The sequence below is a fragment of the Nerophis lumbriciformis genome, linkage group LG24 (genome assembly GCF_033978685.3).
Source record: "Nerophis lumbriciformis linkage group LG24, RoL_Nlum_v2.1, whole genome shotgun sequence".
In the NCBI taxonomy this organism is placed as follows: Eukaryota; Metazoa; Chordata; class Actinopteri; order Syngnathiformes; family Syngnathidae; genus Nerophis; species Nerophis lumbriciformis.
In genome coordinates, this window is record NC_084571.2 from 7478649 (window position 1) to 7499199 (window position 20551).

At 39.5% G+C, this 20551-nt stretch overlaps 1 protein-coding gene across 6 annotated transcripts in view; it reads right to left on the reverse strand.

Moving 5' to 3' along the window:
- LOC133620178 (RNA binding protein fox-1 homolog 3-like) overlaps positions 1–20551 on the reverse strand; it is a 1135173-nt gene that overhangs the window by 309496 nt on the left and 805126 nt on the right. The window lies entirely within an intron of this gene.

The following is a 20551-nucleotide window of genomic DNA, read 5'->3' on the forward strand; positions in this document are numbered from 1 at the left end:
TGGGGTCAAATTGCAGCTCAAAGAGGCAAAAGTGACTGTTTTTAGTACTTTTTAGTCTTGAAGGGGGAATTGCCAACTTCCTGTTGATTTTTGCCCGAAGACATACAATTATGAGAACTAGGTCTAAGTCAGACCTACATAGAGGTTTTTGTTTCATGTCTCTCCGACCTTCCTAGTGGGAGTTACAGGCAGTCTGTTTTTTATTTTTTCTAGGGGGCGCTAGAGCGCAATTTTGATTTTTGGGGTTAGGTTTTTTCATCAAAAGACAATTTTCGCAGGTCCTGATGAGTGTGTCAAATATGGTGAGTTTTGAAGCATGTTGAGTGGGTCAAATTAGTGTTTAAAGAGGCGGCGGAAGAATAATAATAATAATAATAAATAATAAAGAATAATAATAAAACCTTAGAATAACAATAGGTCCTTATGTCCCATTGCATAAGGACTCCCTGTGGGAGTCCTTTTGCAATGGGCCATTGCGGGCCCTAATAAAAAAAACTGATACCGACAATAAAAAAAACGATACCGATAATTTCCGATATTACATTTTAATGCATTTATCGGCCGATAATATCGGCAGGCCGATATTATCAGACATCTCTACTTAGAAGTGTAAAAAAAAAAATAATATAACAACTGGACAACAGTTATTATCATCAGCTCACTGCTAAATGTTACATTTCAAAATAATTGATTTGATGAAAACCTTAAGACACACAAAAGTACTGGAATTTGGAACCTTTGAGTACTGGTATCGATTCCCTGGGGCACTAAGGGGTCCACAATATGATGTACACACAACACGACCAGAATCTACAACTGGACCGGACCACTTGGTGGAAAAACAGGACTTTATTTGACGTGCGTGAGCATTAATAAGTTTATCATCAGCAGTTTGTTCTAGAAGTAGCTTTAAGGTCCTAAACTGCACCAGAAACAGAAGTCCAACAAAATCTGTTTCCAACACACCAACAGTATCAATCGTCGATACCTGAAGATCACACATCGCTGTGTGCGTGTGTGTGTGTGTGTGTGTGTGTGTGTGTGTCTGAGGACCAACAAAGTGTCTTTTGTCTCAACCTGACCGAGCGTCTCAGCGAGCATCAACACAATCCGCTCTGGAATCCATCATCCCGCCTCGTCGTCTTCCCCGCACTTTTGTGTCTCGCGCAGGCAGTTAATAATTCAAATGAGCACAGTTAGATCGCTCTCTTCAAAGAGCACTGCCGGAATGTTCTCTGTGGTGCCGTTTCTTTTTGTCATGCCAAATCAAAGCCCTCACACACACACACACACACACACACACACACACACACACACACACACACACACACACACACACACACACACACACACACACACACACACACACACACACACACGATCCACGACTAAGGAGTTCACCAAACAATTGTTCTTCGTTGTTGTCATCATCATTCTTTGTTGTGTACAATCGCTACATCGTCGTGGCAACCCTGGAATAATCCTAACCACGATCCTCACGACCGCCGCCATCGCCGTCTTAGAAGCACAAGCTGAACATGTCGGCTGGCGTGTTGGTACTACGCAAACACAAAGTACCAGTATAGTGGAAAAAACAAGTTGCCTCTACATTGACGCTATTATCATTTATGTCGGATTTATGACACTAAAACACTTATATAGATATGATCAAAATAGTATCAATCTCACATATATTACATTTTGAGAGTCAATGAAGAAATCACGTGATCGCCCGACGTCGCGCTAGGAACCTCTCTTCCCGATCAACAACAATGCTAATCAAGCAGACTTTGTGAGACCCAACAACGATTACTTTGGGGAAAAATATGATCCAGAACCTTATATTTTTGAGCCCCAACACAAAGAGGATGAGCAATAAGTTTTAGAAGCTGACTGCTACCTGGATGCAGCTTTATTGAAACACGATAGGATGAGCAGCATTACTAGGTGGTAAGGCAAAGTTAAGTTAAAGTCCCAACGATAGTCACACACACAATAAGTGTGGTGAGGGGAGCAGTGAGCAGCAGCGGTGCCCGCGCTCTGGAATCATTTTAGGGATTTAACCCCCAATTCCAACCCTTGATGCTGAGTGCCAAGCAGGGAGGCAATGGGTCCCATTGTTATAGTCTTTGGTATGACTCGGCCGGGGTTTGAACTCACGACCTTCCAGTCTCAGGGCGGAAACTCTAACCACAAGGCCACTGAGCAGGTAAACATACAAACTAACAGAGGTGGGTAGTAACGCACTACATTTACTCCGTTACATCTACTTGAGTAACTTTTGGGATAAATTGTACTTCTAAGAGTAGTTTTAATGCAACATACTTTTACTTTTACTTGAGTATATTTATAGAGAAGAAACGCTACTTTTACTCCGCTACTTTTACTCCGCTACTTTTATCTACATTCAGCTCGCTACTCGCTACTAATTTTTATCGATCTGTTAATGCACACTTTGTTTGTTTTGGTCTGTCAGACAGACTTTCATAGTGCCTGCGTTTCAACAAATTCAGTCACTGGTGACGTTCACTCCGTTCCACCAATCAGATGCAGTCACTGGTGACGTTGGACCAATCAAACAGAGCTAGGGGTCACATGACCTGACTTAAACAAGTTGAAAAACGTATTCGGGTGTTACCATTTAGTGGTCAATTGTACGGAATATGTACTGTACTGTGCAATCTACTAATAAAAGTTCCAATCAATCAATCAAAAGTGTGAAGGAAAAAAGACCCTTTTTTATTTCAACCGTACATCCCGTCAAAAGCCTAAAGACTGACTGCACAGTTCCTGTCTTCACAATAAAAGTGCCGCTCCATCGCGCCTGCGCTTTCAAAATAAGAGTCTCCGAAAGCCAGCGCAAACAAGCAAGCTACGGAATTTGCCGCCAATGTATTTCTTGTAAAGTGTATAAAAACGAATATGGAAGCTGGACAAATAAGATGCCAAAAACCAACCACTTTCATGTGGTATTAGACAGAAAGGAGGAACTTTTTTTCTCCTCCATTTGAAAACGTGGACGTTACCATCACTACTGTCTGATTCCAATCAATGCAAGTCATCAGAATCAGGTCATACACCAACTTATATTCTTGTCTTCATGAAAGAAAGGAATCTATATGTGTTAAACAAGCATGTATATTCATTAAAACACCTTTAACATGTAAACAAAAACGGCAAAATAAATAAATATAAATTATATACTGTATATATCAATGTATGTATATATATATATGTGTATATATATATATATATATATATATATATATATATATATATATATATATATATATATATATATATACATACACATATGTATATGTGTGTGTGTATATATATATATATATATATATATATATATATATATATATACATATGTATATGTGTGTATATATATATATATATATATATATATATATATATATATATATGATATGTGTGTGTATGTTACTCATCAGTTACTCAGTACTTGAGTAGTTTTTTCACAATATACTTTTTACTTTTACTCAAGTAAATATTTGGGTGACTACTCATTACTTTTACTTGAGTAATAAATCTCTAAAGTAACAGTACTCTTACTTGAGTACAATTTCTGGCTACTCTACCCACCTCTGCAAACTAACCATAACAAAGAATGATAAAACAAACACTTGATGTAATATTTCCACTCTCGCAGGGACGGATCACATATTTTTGGTGAAGAATAAATCAGAATCCTCACAAAGGGTTTAAAAAAAGTTGCTGCAACTCGTGTCATTGTGTGTCTTTTTTGCCATCTCGGAGGACGTGAAAGTGGACGAACCTGTCGGTCCATGGCCACATTTGTCTACTAGCAGGTGAGAGATGCGTGAATTATAATCTAGAATTTACTTTTAGCAAGTTTGAGACGAAGCAGGAGTAGCCGTCGGCTTAGTGTGTCAACAATAGCAGCGTAAGCTAGCATTAGCTCACTGCTATCAATGCGTCGCTAAAATAGTCAGTCTGCGTTAGCGCTTATAATAACAATATCACTCATATTTGGTTCATTTTCAGGTCATGACATGGAAATGGAGTATTGTTGGCAGTTTCTGGATTTTTTTTAGAGAGTATAATGAGTGCAATAGAGGACCTTCGATCTGTTGACTCAACTGTTAGCTATTTATTTACGATTTCAAATGCATAAATAAAGCCAAGCATACGTGTTATTGTCTTACATAAGGATTGTGAATAGCGTTGTCCGATAATGGCTTTTTTCCGATACCCGATATTCGGATATTGTCCAACTCTTTAATCACCGATACCGATATCAACTGATACCGATATCAACCGATATATGCAGTCGTGGAATTAACACATTATTATGCCTAATTTGGACAACCAGGTATGGTAAAGATAAGGTACTTTTTAAAAAAATATATAAAATGAGATAAATAAATTAAAAACATTTTCTTGAATAAAAAAGAAAGTAAAACAATATAAAAAACAGTTACATAGAAACTAGTAATTAATGAAAATGAGTAAAATTAACTGTTAAAGGTTAGTACTATTAGTGGACCAGCAGCACGCACAATCATGTGTGCTTACGGACTGTATCCCTTGCAGACTGTATTGATATATATTGATATATAATGTGGGAACCAGAATATTAATAGCAGAAAGAAACAACCCTTTTGTGTGAATGAGTGTAAATGGGGGAGGGAGGTTTTTGGGGTTAGTGCACTAATTGTAAGTGTATCTTGTGTTCTTTATGTTGATTTAATAAAAAAAAAACCTAAATAAAAAAAACTAAAAAAACCGATACCGATAATAAAAAAACCGATACCGATCATTTCCGATATTACATTTTAACGCATTTATCGGCCTATAATATCGGCAGGCCAATATTATCGGACATCTCTAATTGTGAATGATAAACAGCACATCTTTTTACAAGTTTTGCGTATTTCCAGCATGACTGATCCGATAACATGGTCAGAGTGCGGAAGCAAAGAAGTTTGGAGCCGAATATTCAAAATGGCCGACCGAATTTCTGGCCTTTTAAGACGGTATTTTCACATATTTGCAGATTGTAAATACAACTGGATATGGTTTAACGGATACAATGAACCACAAATAAGCATATAAAGACAACTTGTTTTTCCACTCTACTGCTACTTTGAAGTGTGTGTGAAGAATGCACTACCGACCTGATAAGTCCCAAAGCAAAAAAACGATTATATGTATTATCAGTATTATCTGCTCACAGATGCTACCTGGTGGTTGTTTGAGCATACTGCAGATAGTCCTGGATAGTCTTACTCCTGGGAATGCACTCCCAACAGGTGTAAAGGAAAGGGCATCTCTATCCTCCTTCAAAACCGCACTAAAAGAACACCTCCAGGCAACTTCAACCCTAAACTAACCGGATAGTTAATAATCAAATGTAATTAATCAAATGTAGATACTTTTTGTTATGCTTTCTGATCTCTCTCTCTATGTCCACTACTTGCTGTACATACCCTACCAAGTCAGTCCTACACTGTTTCAATGTCCATTTCTCTGATGATGCAATTGTTGATGACTGAAGTGTTGATGTCAACCAAACCTACCCCCCTCTCCTCATCCCACAAGTAAATAATGTAAATAATTCAATGTATATACTCTGATGATTATCTTGTGTGACGAATATATTATGATGATAGTATATATCTGTATCATGAATCAATTTAAGTGGACCCCGACTTAAACAAGTTGAAAAACTTATTGGGGTGTTACCATTTAGTGGTCAATTGTACGGAATATGTACTTCACTGTGCAATCTACTAATAAAAGTCTCAATCAATCAATCAATCAATCAATTCTTAATGATTCAGTCACATGCAGGATTCTCACAGGAATGAGGCAAAAATACAGCCTTAGCTACTGTACGGTCCAGGGTTGGGACGTAGGCCCATTCTTGCTCTACGCCGTCTACCATGTGATCAAAGATCAATAATCAGTGATCATCATGAGAGGCCACTCTTCATCCATCAACTCCAAAGTCTTTTGTTCCTGGTGACGCACCAGCGGAAGATCAGACGGTCAATATTAAAATGATTTACCATGCTTTATATGCATAATAAGAATGAATATGCATTTGGGGATTACGTCCATAAACACACACACTATATTTGTACAGTAACGAGCACGGCGGCCTTGCCTTCCACGCCTCTCCGAGTACCGCCTTGTGTACCAAGGATCTATACGATGCGATTGATTTGAAATATAAACAAGATTACACCAAGAAGTCCAGGGAGACTTTGGCAAACTACAACACAATTATAGATTCAATCGGTCGGAATGATAATAATAACCATCATAAAGCTCGGCTGAACGCTGCACAACAATCAACGCACGCTTTACAAATTGCCGTTTAATTTGAAGTTGAGTTGCTCTAAAGCACTTAGCAGTAATGAGAAGTTAGGAGTTCATTTATTGCATTTTCTTTGCAGCTTTTGGGATTATTAGTATAAAGTATATATGATGCCAAAACACACGTTTTATGAAAAAGCCACTTGATTAGGTACACAGTCTGATTTTAAGGATGGGTAGTGAATTCGGTACTGACTAAATTGTGTTAGTACTACCAAGTGCAGATTCCCATAAAGTCATACGATACCATATTTGAATACATGTGACGTCACGTCCGGTGGCGACACTTGGCAAGCAAGTGAAAGTACTCAAAAGTAAGGCTCCATTTATAAAAATGCGCTAGCTCCATGCTAATTTACATTGAATATACAATACACATGCTATTTATTTTACATAGCGATTTCAACCTCCAATTTTGGCAATGAAAACCACAACTAAGATGCACGTTACTATCAAGCACTATTTAATAGTATTATCAAACAATGTATTAAGTACAATATTTACAGTATAAACACTTTGTAGGACTCAACACCAGACAAGATGGCACATTCAACTTAATGGCAAAGACAACTTCCTGACTGCAACAACACACCTATGACAAAACTGAAATGAATGCATACTTGCAAATGAGACTGTGTAAGAAAAAAATATATATAACAACTGGACATTTTTATCAGCACACTCTTAAAGGTTGCAATCAAAAATAAGGTTTTATTGTTAAACAATTAACATTTATAAACATATGACCACATACAATGGAATCGAAAATTGGTACGGTTTAAGGACTGGGAATTGGTACCATATCGGTTCAAATATTAAAGGTACCCATCCTTAACTGAAAAACAATTTCCACAGTTCAAAAAAGACAAAGATAATTATGCCTGATTTTGATAATTTGTAATAATAATAACATCATTAGTGTAACTTCATGACATAACATAGTGAGACACTTATAAGAAGTAAAACTTCATTTAAGTACAGTAAACACTTGTTTATTGCAGTTGACTGGTTCCGGGCTTAACCATGTAAATGCAATAGGAATTATTAATCACAAATCAAATATTTTCATATCTACAACATAAAAACATGTTTACGACCTTCTAAATAGGTTTTTTTTTAACATCAAGAGAGCCCTCTAAACATGAAATAACACCCACAATCGTCACTTTGACAATCCTTTCACCCAATATAGAAATGCTGCTTGAAGCTGAACCAATCAGTGTCCACGTTACTGAATTGGGTTTGGTTTGTTGTAATTTGGGAGCCAATACTACTGTAGTATGGATATATTTGCTTCATTTAACATTTGTTATGTTTGAAAAGGCTGAATTAAGCCAAAAAATACACAGCATCCAATTAATGACATCTGCCATTGAGCGAGTCCGCAAACATCACAACTATATACAGTAAGGTTGTATTTTTGTATGAAAGTACCAGTAGAGTGGAAAAACAAGTTACCTCTATATTGAAACTATTATCATATAAATCTGATTTATGACACCAGAAGACTTCCAAAGTTTGTGAATAACAAGATATGATCAGAATAGTATCAATCTCACTTAGAGATTCACGCACCATTTTGAGAGTTAATGAGCAAACCAGTCACCTGATCTGTGTCGTAGCGTTAGGAACCACAGATCCTTTCCCCATCAACAACAATGCTAATCAAGCAGACTTGGTGAAAGCCAACAATGATTACTTTGGGAACAAATTATGATCCAGAACCTTATATTTTTGAGCCCGAACACAAAGAGGATGAGCAATACGTTTTAGAAGCCGAGTGATGGATGCAGTTTCATTGTGACAATATAGCATCCGCAGTATTGCTAGGTGCTAAACATACAAACTAACAATAACTAAAATAAAACAAACACTTACTGTAATATTTCCACTCTTGCTGGGATGCCGACCGACGGCACATAATTCCGTTTCGATGAAGATTCAATCGCAATCCTCACAAAGGGTTAAAAATAGTTCCTGCAACAAGCATCTTTTTATGTCTTTTTCGCCATCTCTAGGATGTGAAAGTCGACCAGACTATCAGTCCATGGCCACATTTGCCTACTACCAGGTGAGAGGTGCATTAATTATTATATAGAATTTGCTTTTAGCAAGTTTGAGATGAAGAAGAAGCAGATGCCGGCTCAGTGTGTCAACCATAGCAGTGTAAGCTAGCATTAGCTCATTGCTATCAATGCGCCGCCAAAATAGTCCGTCTGTGTTGATGCTTATAAGAACAATATCGAACATGTTTGGTTAATTTTCAGGTCACGACATGTAAAAGGAGTATTGTTGGCGTTTTTTGGATATTTTTAGAGAGTATAATGAGCGCAATAGAGGATCCTCGATAAGTTGACTCAATTGTTAGCTATTTATTTACAATTTAGAATGAATAAAAAAAGCCAAGCATATGTGTTTTTGTCTTACATAAGGAATGTAAATGATAAACAGCGCAACTCTTTCCAATTTGTGCGTATTTCTAATATGACTGATCTGATAATATGGTCAGAGTGCAGAAGCATTACTACTGTGATGTAGGATCTACGGAAACTCCCGAAGGGGTTCGGAGCGGAATATTAAAAATGGCCGACTGAATTTGAGTCATTTTGTGACATTTTACATGGTATTTTCACAGACTTTGTGGATTGTAAATACTATTGGATATGGTTTAATGGATACAATAAAACACAAATAAGCATATAAAGTCAACTTGTTTGTCCACCTTACTGCTACTTTAAGGAGTGGGACTATCCAGGACTAGCTAGCTGCAGTGTGCTTAAACAACCACCAGGTAGCATCTGTGAGCAGATAATACTGCATCATCTCTTTCTTTTTTGGACTTATCAGGTCTTATCACGCTTTAACCTCTAAAGGCCTGAGTGGCCACATGCGTGGACAGCACCTTTTAGCGCTTATTTCCAAAATTGTCTACACTACTGAATGGGGGTCTTATAGCCGCTTATGTGGACACTTATACTGCTATCTGGTGGTTTCAGAAGAGTATAATATACAATGGAATTTTGAAAAAAAAAAGTGTAAAAATAAGAATTAGCATGTCACTAAACATGAAGTATACGTTTGTTCCTTATGGACGTACATCATATAAAAAGATGATTCTTAGTTTTTATTCTAATTAGGGTCCATCCATCCATCCATCCATCTTCTTCCGCTTATCCGAGGTCGGGTCGCGGGGGCAGCAGCCTAAGCAGGGAAGCCCAGACTTCCCTCTCCCCAGCCACTTCGTCCAGCTCCTCCCGGGGGATCCCGAGGCGTTCCCAGGCCAGCCGGGAGACATAGTCTTCCCAACGTGTCCTGGGTCTTCCTCGTGGCCTCCTACCGGTCGGACATGCCCTAAACACCTCCTTAGGGAGGCGCTCGGGTGGCATCCTGACCAGATGCCCGAACCACCTCATCTGGCTCCTCTCGATGTGGAGGAGCAGCGGCTTTACTTTGAGCTCCCCCCGGATGACAGAGCTTCTCACCCTATCTCTAAGGGAGAGCCCCGCCACCCGGCGGAGGAAACTCATTTCGGCCGCTTGTACCCGTGATCTTGTCCTTTCGGTCATAACCCAAAGCTCATGACCATAGGTGAGGATGGGAACGTAGATCGACCGGTAAATTGAGAGCTTTGCCTTCCGGCTCAGCTCCTTCTTCACCACAACGGATCGATACAGCGTCCGCATTACTGAAGACGCCGCACCGATCCGCCTGTCGATCTCACGATCCACTCTTCCCTCACTCGTGAACAAGACTCCGAGGTACTTGAACTCCTCCACTTGGGGCAAGATCTCCTCCCCAACCCGGAGATGGCACTCCACCCTTTTCCGGGCGAGAACCATGGACTCGGACTTGGAGGTGCTGATTCTCATCCCAGTCGCTTCACACTCAGCTGCGAACCGATCCAGTGAGAGCTGAAGATCCTGGCCAGATGAAGCCATCAGGACCAAATCATCTGCAAAATTAGGGTCCAATAAACCCAAATAGCAAAGAGAAATAAAAAAAGTAGGAATGTCCGATAATGGCTTTTTGCCGATATCCGATATTCCGATATTGTCCAACTCTTTAATTACCGATACCGATATCAACCGATACCAATATCAACCGATATATGCAGTCGTGGAATTAGCACATTTTTATGCCTAATTTGGACAACCAGGTATCGTGAAGATAAGGTACTTTTAAAATTTTTTTTTATAAAATAAGATAAATAAATTAAAAACATTTTCTTGAATAAAAAAGAAAGTAAAACAATATAAAAACAGTTACATAGAAGCTAGTAATTAATGACAATTAGTAAAATTAACTGTTAAAGGTTAGTACTATTAGTGGACCAGCAGCACGCACAATCATGTGTGCTTACGGACTGTATCCCTTGCAGACTGTATTGATATATATTGATATATAATGTAGGAACCAGAATATTAATAGCAGAAAGAAACAACCCTTTTGTGTGAATGAGTGTAAATGGGGAGGGAGGTTTTTTGGGTTGGTGCACTAATTGTAAGTGTATCTTGTGTTTTTTATGTTGATTTAATTAAAAAAAAACAAAAAAAAACAACAAAAAAAAACAAAAAACGATACCGATAAAAAAAAACCTGATACCGATAATTTCCGATATTACATTTTAAGGCATTTATCGGCCGATAATATCGGTAGATATTATTGGACATCTCTAAAAAAAAGCATGTAAACAAAAAGCTTGGGCCTTAAGAGGTTAAAAGTGAGGGACGAGGCGAACACTAACCCATACCCACTGTACGATTCTTTTGTTGCTCAATCATTCAAATTCGTAACTTTTTTGTGTATTGCGTACCTAATAAATTGTCCAGTGAGAGCTACAAATAAAAATAAAATGTTGCTAGCCATTTTATTGGAACTTATTCCTTATCAAAGCCACTTTGTATGATTTGAAGGAGTTCAATTAAAGCGCAACTAATAATTGGAGACACAAAGTTTTTCCATGTGATCCGTAGACTTGAGGACGTGTTCTGAGGGTCCAAGGGAATGGAATTTTGTTCCCCTCCCTTTCACCCCGAGCTCTAAGAAGACCCAGAAGACGTTCATGCTGGATGCGTTTGGTTCAGTTGAGAGGAACATCGAAGTACCCACCCCGCCGCCACCCCCAACCATCTTGCTCATTATTGGGTAACTCGGTGTTGCCAGGCAGCCCCGATGTCGTAGAAACGGGGGAGGGGGCACGAGGGCTCCCACCCCGGGGGCCCGCCTGCAGAGGGAAGGTTGTGTTCTCACTAAAGGTCCACTGATGAGATCTCAGCCTGCGGTGTCATGGAGGACGCTAATTAAAGGTTGTGTCATATCTCTTAGAGATAGCTACGGCTTTTCCAATGAGGGGGAGGGAGGGATGTTCGTACCACAGCCGTATATAGAGAGAGTACAGACAACAAAACAACAGGCGCCATGCAGTGACAAAATAAACCTAAATAATATGTTTAATAATAGTTTTAAACATACTCCAGCTCATAAACCAACAAGAAAATATGCTTTTATTTTGTCAAAGTATAATTTTGGGGAAATTTTGTGTATTTGATGCACTCCGCCGCGACATTCATGCAGTGTTTAGTGACCAGCGGGCTCTCTGATACGCTCCGGATGGCGCAATGTACCATATTTTCTGGACCATAGAGCGCACCGGTCTATTCAGGTCTTTTTTCATACAAATGGCGCACCAAAGGGGTCATATTATGATTTTTTTCTAAATGTAAAAGACTTCCTTGTGGTCTACATAACATGTGATGGTGGTTCTTTGGTCAAAATGTTGCATAGATAATGTTTTACAGATCATCTTCAAGCCACTTTCTGACAGTCGCTTCAGGATGCGCCGTTTAGTGGGCGGTCTTATTTACGTGGCTCACCTTAAACAGCATCTTCTCCCCGTCATCTTTGTTGTAGCGGTGTAGCGTGCAAGGACGGGGGTGGAAGAAGTGTCAAAAGATGGAGGTAACTGTTTTAATGACATTCAGACTTTACTTAAATCAACAACGGATCAGCATCTCCTCATCCGTGGCTCACTAGTGCAATAACAACGCCGGAAATGTGTCCCGTGAAAAACCGTCCGACCGGAACTCTCTAATAACTAAAGTTCCTTGGGTGAATTATGTAAACTCACTACACCGGTAGTTTTTAGCGCTTCTATAGCGAGATATAAGTTAGAATTTACACTACTTTATATTAGAAATGGCAACAGCATAAGGTGAATGCCCCATAACAAAAAGATAGAGAAAAAGAAGAAGCTTATCAACTATGGCAGCGGCACGGACAACACATTTTCAGGACTTATGCAGATCAGCAGGTACCAGAAGGCATACTTGCCAACCTTGAGACCTCCGATTTCGGGAGGTGGGTGGTTGGGGGTTTAGGCGTGGTTGGGGGTGGGGCAGGGCGTGTTTGGGGGTGTGGTTAAGAGGGGAGGAGTATATTGACAGCTAGAATGCACCAAGTCAAGTAATTCATACATATATATATATATATATATATATATATATATATATATATATATATATATATATATATATATATATATATATGCAGGTAAAAGCCAGTAAATTAGAATATTTTGAAAAACTTGATTTATTTCAGTAATTGCATTCAAAAGGTGTAACTTGTACATTATATTTATTCATTGCACACAGACTGATGTATTCAAATGTTTATTTCATTTAATTTTGATGATTTGAAGTGGCAACAAATGAAAATCCAAAATTCCGTGTGTCACAAAATTAGAATATTACTTAAGGCTAATACAAAAAAGGGATTTTTAGAAATGTTGGCCAACTGAAAAGTATGAAAATGAAAAATATGAGCATGTACAATACTCAATACTTGGTTGGAGCTCCTTTTGCCTCAATTACTGCGTTAATGCGGCGTGGCATGGAGTCGATGAGTTTCTGGCACTGCTCAGGTGTTATGAGAGCCCAGGTTGCTCTGATAGTGGCCTTCAACTCTTCTGCGTTTTTGGGTCTGGCATTCTGCATCTTCCTTTTCACAATACCCCACAGATTTTCTATGGGGCTAAGGTCAGGGGAGTTGGCGGGCCAATTTAGAACAGAAATACCATGGTCCGTAAACCAGGCACGGGTAGATTTTGCGCTGTGTGCAGGCGCCAAGTCCTGTTGGAACTTGAAATCTCCATCTCCATAGAGCAGGTCAGCAGCAGGAAGCATGAAGTGCTCTAAAACTTGCTGGTAGACGGCTGCGTTGACCCTGGATCTCAGGAAACAGAGTGGACCGACACCAGCAGAAGACATGGCACCCCAAACCATCACTGATGTTGGAAACTTTACACTAGACTTCAGGCAACGTGGATCCTGTGCCTCTCCTGTCTTCCTCCAGACTCTGGGACCTCGATTTCCAAAGGAAATGCAAAATTTGCATGGTTGGGTGATGGTTTGGGGTGCCATGTCATCTGCTGGTGTCGGTCCACTCTGTTTCCTGAGATCCAGGGTCAACGCAGCCGTCTACCAGCAAGTTTTAGAGCACTTCATGCTTCCTGCTGCTGACCTGCTCTATGGAGATGGAGATTTCAAGTTCCAACAGGACTTGGTGCCTGCACACAGCGCAAAATCTACCCGTGCCTGGTTTACGGACCATGGTATTTCTGTTCTAAATTGGCCCGCCAACTCCCCTGACCTTAGCCCCATAGAAAATCTGTGGGGTATTGTGAAAAGGAAGATGCAGAATGCCAGACCCAAAAACGCAGAAGAGTTGAAGGCCACTATCTGAGCAACCTGGGCTCTCATAACACCTGAGCAGTGCCAGAAACTCATCGACTCCATGCCACGCCGCATTAACGCAGTAATTGAGGCAAAAGGAGCTCCAACCAAGTATTGAGTATTGTACATGCTCATATTTTTCATTTTCATACTTTTCAGTTGGCCAACATTTCTAAAAATCCCTTTTTTGTATTAGCCTTAAGTAATATTCTAATTTTGTGACACACGGAATTTTGGATTTCCATTTGTTGCCACTTCAAATCATCAAAATTAAATGAAATAAACATTTGAATGCATCAGTCTGTGTGCAATGAATAAATATAATGTACAAGTTACACCTTTTGAATGCAATTACTGAAATAAATCAAGTTTTTCAAAATATTCTAATTTACTGGCTTTTACCTGTATATACATCCTGAAAATATGCAAACAAAACTGTGTTTAGATAATTGATACTTCAAACTTGCATAAATAAATATTAAGGAATATAACATAACTTGGCTTCTGAGAGCTTCAAAATGTAATGAATAAAATGCTAAAGTTGTTGATAAACAAGCAATTATTTTAATAATTAAATATGGTCATTTTAAATGAATTATTATGATCATTTAAAATTAATTATTTCAAATATGTTTATTTTAATGTATAATTCTATGGCTGGATGTAATAATGAGTCAGAAAAAATACAAATAAAAATACAATTAATTTTGATGATTTTAGCAAAATATAGTAAAAATTTGTTTAGTTTTTTTTTTTTTTATTAATAAATATATTTATTTTTAGGTAAGATAAACATAATAATACAATTTATCTCCAGTCTGGATGATTTATTTCTTGTCACCCTGTTGTCCTCCCGTCGTGAAAAAAGGCTGTCCTCACTCAGGTCCGCATGGAGCTGGAGGGGGCGTGGCCTCCAGCTCCGGCTGAAAATCGGGAGATTTTCGGGAGAATATTTGTCCCGGGAGGTTTTCGGGAGAGGCGCTGAATTTCGGGAGTTTCCCGGAAAATTCGGGAGGGTTGGCAAGTATGCCAGAAGGTAAGAAAAGTGGGTTTTTCATAATATTGTGAAACAAAATGACAGATAATATGTCTGCTAATGGGTGCCATTTTGCGGTCCTTATACACACACCATAGTAATACTTGTATCTCTGACTACGGTAGCCGTAATGGACCAACAATCCATCAAGCGGTGCGGCTTCAAAGTCGTACTAAAACATTTTGACAGATTTTTGAGTGCCGTGTGTAATGTTCTCTATTTTCAATGGAACATATAAAGTTTTGGTGTTGTTTACTGGCGTCATATTGCAGTTTACACGTATCCCTTATGTGTGACTACCATCTACTGGTCACACTTATCATTACATCATGTACCAAATTAAATTGCTTCGAGGTCGGTAAGCACAACCAGAATCATGCCGTACATTAGGCACACCGGGTTATAAGGCGCACTGTCCATTTTTGAGAAAATTTAATGATTTTAAGTGCGCCTTATAGTCAGAAAAATACAGTACAACACTTAAAACTTTTAGCATATCAGTATGTGGAATTAAATTATGGAATGGATTAAGTAAAGAAGTTAAAAATTGTACTGATATGATCCAGTTTAAGAGGTTGTTCAAAATAATAGTGCTTACAGAGTAAAAAAAAGAAGAATTATGAGAAATACTTTCAACCTTATTGAAAATAAGATATTCTTCATCTCAGTATGTTAATAATGACTGAATTAATTAATTAATTACATATTACAAAACTGTTGTATACTAATTCATAGATGTTATTTTATTATATAAAAAGGTCAGTAAATGATTCTATATATTTGTAAACGCTTGAAGTGGGAAAGGGGTAGGATTAAATAAGCTTTGCTTCTTCCTACTCCTTTTCGGGCATGATGTAAAATGAAATGATATGAAATTGTGTGATGTATTATGATGTAAGTGTGTTCATGTTCGAAATAAACTAAAGAAAGAAAGAAAGAAAGAAAGAAAGAAAGAAAATACAGAACGACCAAAAAAAACAGTTATTACCCTCATTTTGCCAAAATCCTCATTAACTTTGGACTAACAATTACGGACAAATTATGACTTTAGTGTGCAGTATGTCAACCTGCGCCTCCAATGAATTCACTGCGCTATATATGTGTGTAATTTTACTGTTGTTCTTTGGAATATTTTTTATCGGTTTTGTTATGGCGAATCTGAATTCTTTTTTTTCCGATTAATTCGCAATTCTTACTTGTAAGGATTCTTAATCGATTAAAAAACAAAACAAAAATCTATTTTCAAAATAAAAGAAAAACATTTATTTAAATTTTTTTAATGTGTCCTGTCCAGCCACTCAGGAAAATCCTATTATTGATGTAGAATACCAATATCTGCAGTACAGATTTATTAAAAAAAAAAAAGAAGTGTTGCCTTATTTGTATTTGACTTTATTAAATGTTTGGGTAGAATGTTGTGAAACAAAACCTGTTTTTTTTAAGCAATATAGAAATGTATCAAAACTGTTATCTATTTTATGAAAGTATGTAGGTAATCATAGAACTGGACCCCAATGTTATTAAAAAAGATGTTACGATCGTTTCGCATGTTGATGCACGGATCGTTTCCCCAAGATGCAGACGGAACTCCGGAATCAGCTTGCAGGTAGGAAAATGATTTATTGTCCATAAATCAGTCAGAAATACACAAAATGCAGGAAAGCGTGCCGATAGCGCGGAAGCTATGGCAAAGCTTAGAACAGTAATCAAAAAGGTATAAGTGAAGCAGACAAAACAGCCAGACCGAGTGTGGCGAAAGAAAGGAATAAATTGCTCTCTGATTGGTACCCGGAAGCAGGTGAGCGTCCCGAACACTAATTAGAGGCAGGTAAAAATAATCAGCACCCATGGCAACCAAGAGACACAAACCCAGGGGAGCTGAAACCGAACTAATGGAGTCTTAAACGAAACAAAACATGATGGGGGCAACAGATCATCACAAAAGTATTGATTTTCAATCAAGAATCGTTTTGAGTCGAGAACCGATTCTGAATCCATTCGTGTGGTGCCTAAAGAGCCACAGTCCATATACTCCGCTACTTTTATCTACATTCAGCTCGCTACTCGCTACTAATTTTTATCGATCTGTTAATGCACGCTTTGTTTGTTTTGGTCTGTCAGACAGACCTTCAAAGTGCCTGCCTTACTGGTGACGTTTCACTTCGTTCCACCAATCAGATGCAGTCACTGGTGACGTTGGACCAATCAAACAGAGCCAGGTGGTCACATGACCTGACTTAAACAAATTGAAAAACTTATTGGGGTGTTACCATTTAGTGGTCAATTGTACGGAATATGTACTGTACTGTGCAATCTAATAATAAAAGTTCCAATCAATCAATCAAAAGTGTGAAGGAAAAAAGATACTTGTTTTATTTCAACCGTACCGTCAAAAGCCTCAAGACTGACCGCACATGAGGACGTTCCTGTCTTCACAATAAAAGTGCCGCGCCATCGCGCCTGCGCTTTCAAAACAAGAGTCTCCGAAAGCCAGCGTAAACAAGCTAGCAAGCTACGGAGTTTGACGCCAATATATTTCTTGTAAAGTGTATAAAAACGAATATGGAAGCTGGACAAATAGGATGCCAAAAACCCACCACTTTCATGTGGTATTAGACAGAAAGGAGGAACTTTTCTTCTCCTCCATTTGAAAACGTGGACGTTATCATCACGACTGTCTGATTACAATCAACGCAAGTCATCAGAATCAGGTAATACACCAACTTATTTTCTAGTCTTCATTAAAGAAAGGAATCTATATGTTAAACATGCATGTATATTCATTAAAACACCTTTAACATGTAAACAAAAACAGCAAAATAAATACTTATAAATTATATAATAACTGGGATTTATATAGCGCTTTTCTAAGTACCCAAAGTCGCTTTACATGTAGAACCCATCATTCATTCACACCTGGTGGTGGTAAGCTACTTTCATAGCCACAGCTGCCCTGGGGTAGACTGTATATATCAATGTATATGTATGTATGTATATATATATATATATATATATATATGATATGAGTGTGTATGTTACTCATCAGTTACTCAGTACTTGAGTAGTTTTTTCACAACATACTTTTTACTTTTACTCAAGTAAATATTTGGGTGACTACTCCTTACTTTTACTTGAGTAATACATCTCTAAAGTAACAGTACTCTTACTTGAGTACAATTTCTGGCTACTCTACCCACCTCTGGTCGCGGGTCAAGCCTTGCCGATGCTTTCCGCAGTTTTTGTGATTGGAGCAGCCCTATGCTGCACAACAGCGCATGTTTACGCGGCAAAAAACTGCAGATCAAATAGATGTCTGATGAGGAAGTGCAGGGCAAATTGGTACTCAGCATGGCGCCATGTGGTCACGTGAGGGCTTCTTGGCCAATCATTTAGGAGATGGTCTGAAACCGAGTCGTCCGTACTAAAGCCCGCCAGGCACCCGGGGAACACCCCTGGGGGTGAGTGGGTGACGTGTCAGGAGGAATAATCGAATATATTCTTCGTCATGTCTTCACTGTTTCATGCAAGAACAGGGAAAAAGTGAGCGAGTGACAACATGAATGAAGTGAAATGTGTGCTGTGACCAGAAGGAGGCGCTGCATGAAGAGAGAGCCATCCATTGATCAAACATGTTGGAATGCAAGGTTAAGGCAGGAAGTGAAGCAGGAGCCAGGATCCATTCCTCAATTGGGGCCCAGACTTGAGTTGACGCCCCCCTACCCCCCTCGCTCTACCTCTCTCTCTCTCTCTCTCTCTCTCTCTCTCTCTCTCTCTCTCTCTCTCTCTCTAATGGATTTGGAAACAGAGCGTGGCTTTTATGTGGCGTCATTCATCCTCATATGTTTTGGGCCGCCCCGTCCCACAATCACCGCTCCTTTATGGCAAACTAATGCACCTGCTGCTAAGATCAGCAGCTCGGCCGCAGCCATCGCTCACGCCGCTCCCGAGGCAACATATTAGGACATTTTGAAAGCTTCCACGGGAGGGGGCGGAGCCTGGGACTCATATATCAACATACGCCGCAGCGAGCGACGGCTGCTCACGTTGCCTGCATGAGGGCAGAGCTTCAAGAAGGTGGACTACTAAAAGGCTTTTTTTTTTTTTCAAAACCCAGAATGTTCTGCCTTGGAACGTGGTGATGGGAGCGGCATTTAACATATTCATCTACTATCAGAAGTGTAACAATGGTGGGACCATGATGTGTGTGTAACACAACTTCACAAGACTGGGACAGGGTGTGAGGTTTTACACTCCTACCTACCGCCATGTTGTGTTGAAAGTAATTGTGATTGATAGGCCACACCAGACATGTTCAGTACAGAACATTCCGTCCAGTTCAGAAGAGTACCTCCAAGTGTTTATGACTTGATAAACAAATACAGTCCAGCCTCGCAGGGGTTATAGAGCTTGAAAAACCTTTTCATCAAAGTCTCCTGGTTGTGAACACTTGGTGGAATACGTCAGCAAAGACAAGAAAAAAAGATGATTGTTCAGTAGGGATGGAGAACATGACTACATACTGTACTTCAAACAATTATAAAAGTTACTATAAATCCATCTTCAAACTCTGCTGTACTATAAAAAAGTCATGTATATTACATATTTCTTATTTTGTAATTGTGTATTCCATCCATTCATTCATCTTCTTCCGCTTACTCGAAGTCGGGTCGCGGGGGCAGCAGCCTAAGCAGAGAAGCCCAGACTTCCCTCTCCTCAGCCACTTAGTCCAGCTCCTACCGGGGGATCCCGAGTCGTTCCCAGGCCAGCTGGGAGACAGTCTCTCCACCGTGTCCTGGGTCTTCCCCGTGGTCTCCTACCGGTCAGACGAGCCCTAAACTCCTCCTCAGAGAGGCATTCCGGGGGCATTCTGACCAGATGTCCAAACCACCTCATCCGGCCGGCTCCTCTCGATGTGGAATAGCAGCGACTTTAATCTGAGCTCACCCCGAATGACAGAGCTTGTCACCCTAAGGGAGAGCACCGCCACCTGGCGGAAGAAACTCATTTTGGGTGCTTGTACCAGCGATCTTGTCCTTTCGGTCATAACCCAAAACTCATGACCATAGCTGAGGATGGGAATGTAGATCGACCGGTAAATTGAGAGCTTTGGCTTCTGGCTCAGCTCCTTCTTCATCACAACAAACCGATGCAGGGTCCGCATCAGATCACATCAATCAACATTTCAGACTTAAACCACAGGTCCATCACCCGACTGGCAAAAACAATAGTCCAGGATATCACTCACCCACTACACCAATACATCATCCCACTACCATCAGGGCGCAGGTACAGAACTATCAAATTCCGGAGGGCCCGCCTCAGGAAAAGCCTTATCCCTGCAGCTATAGCCGCCCTTAACAGCAGGCCCGGCCGACCTGTCTGACAAGCCTGTAAATGTGTGTTGGTCATGTATGAT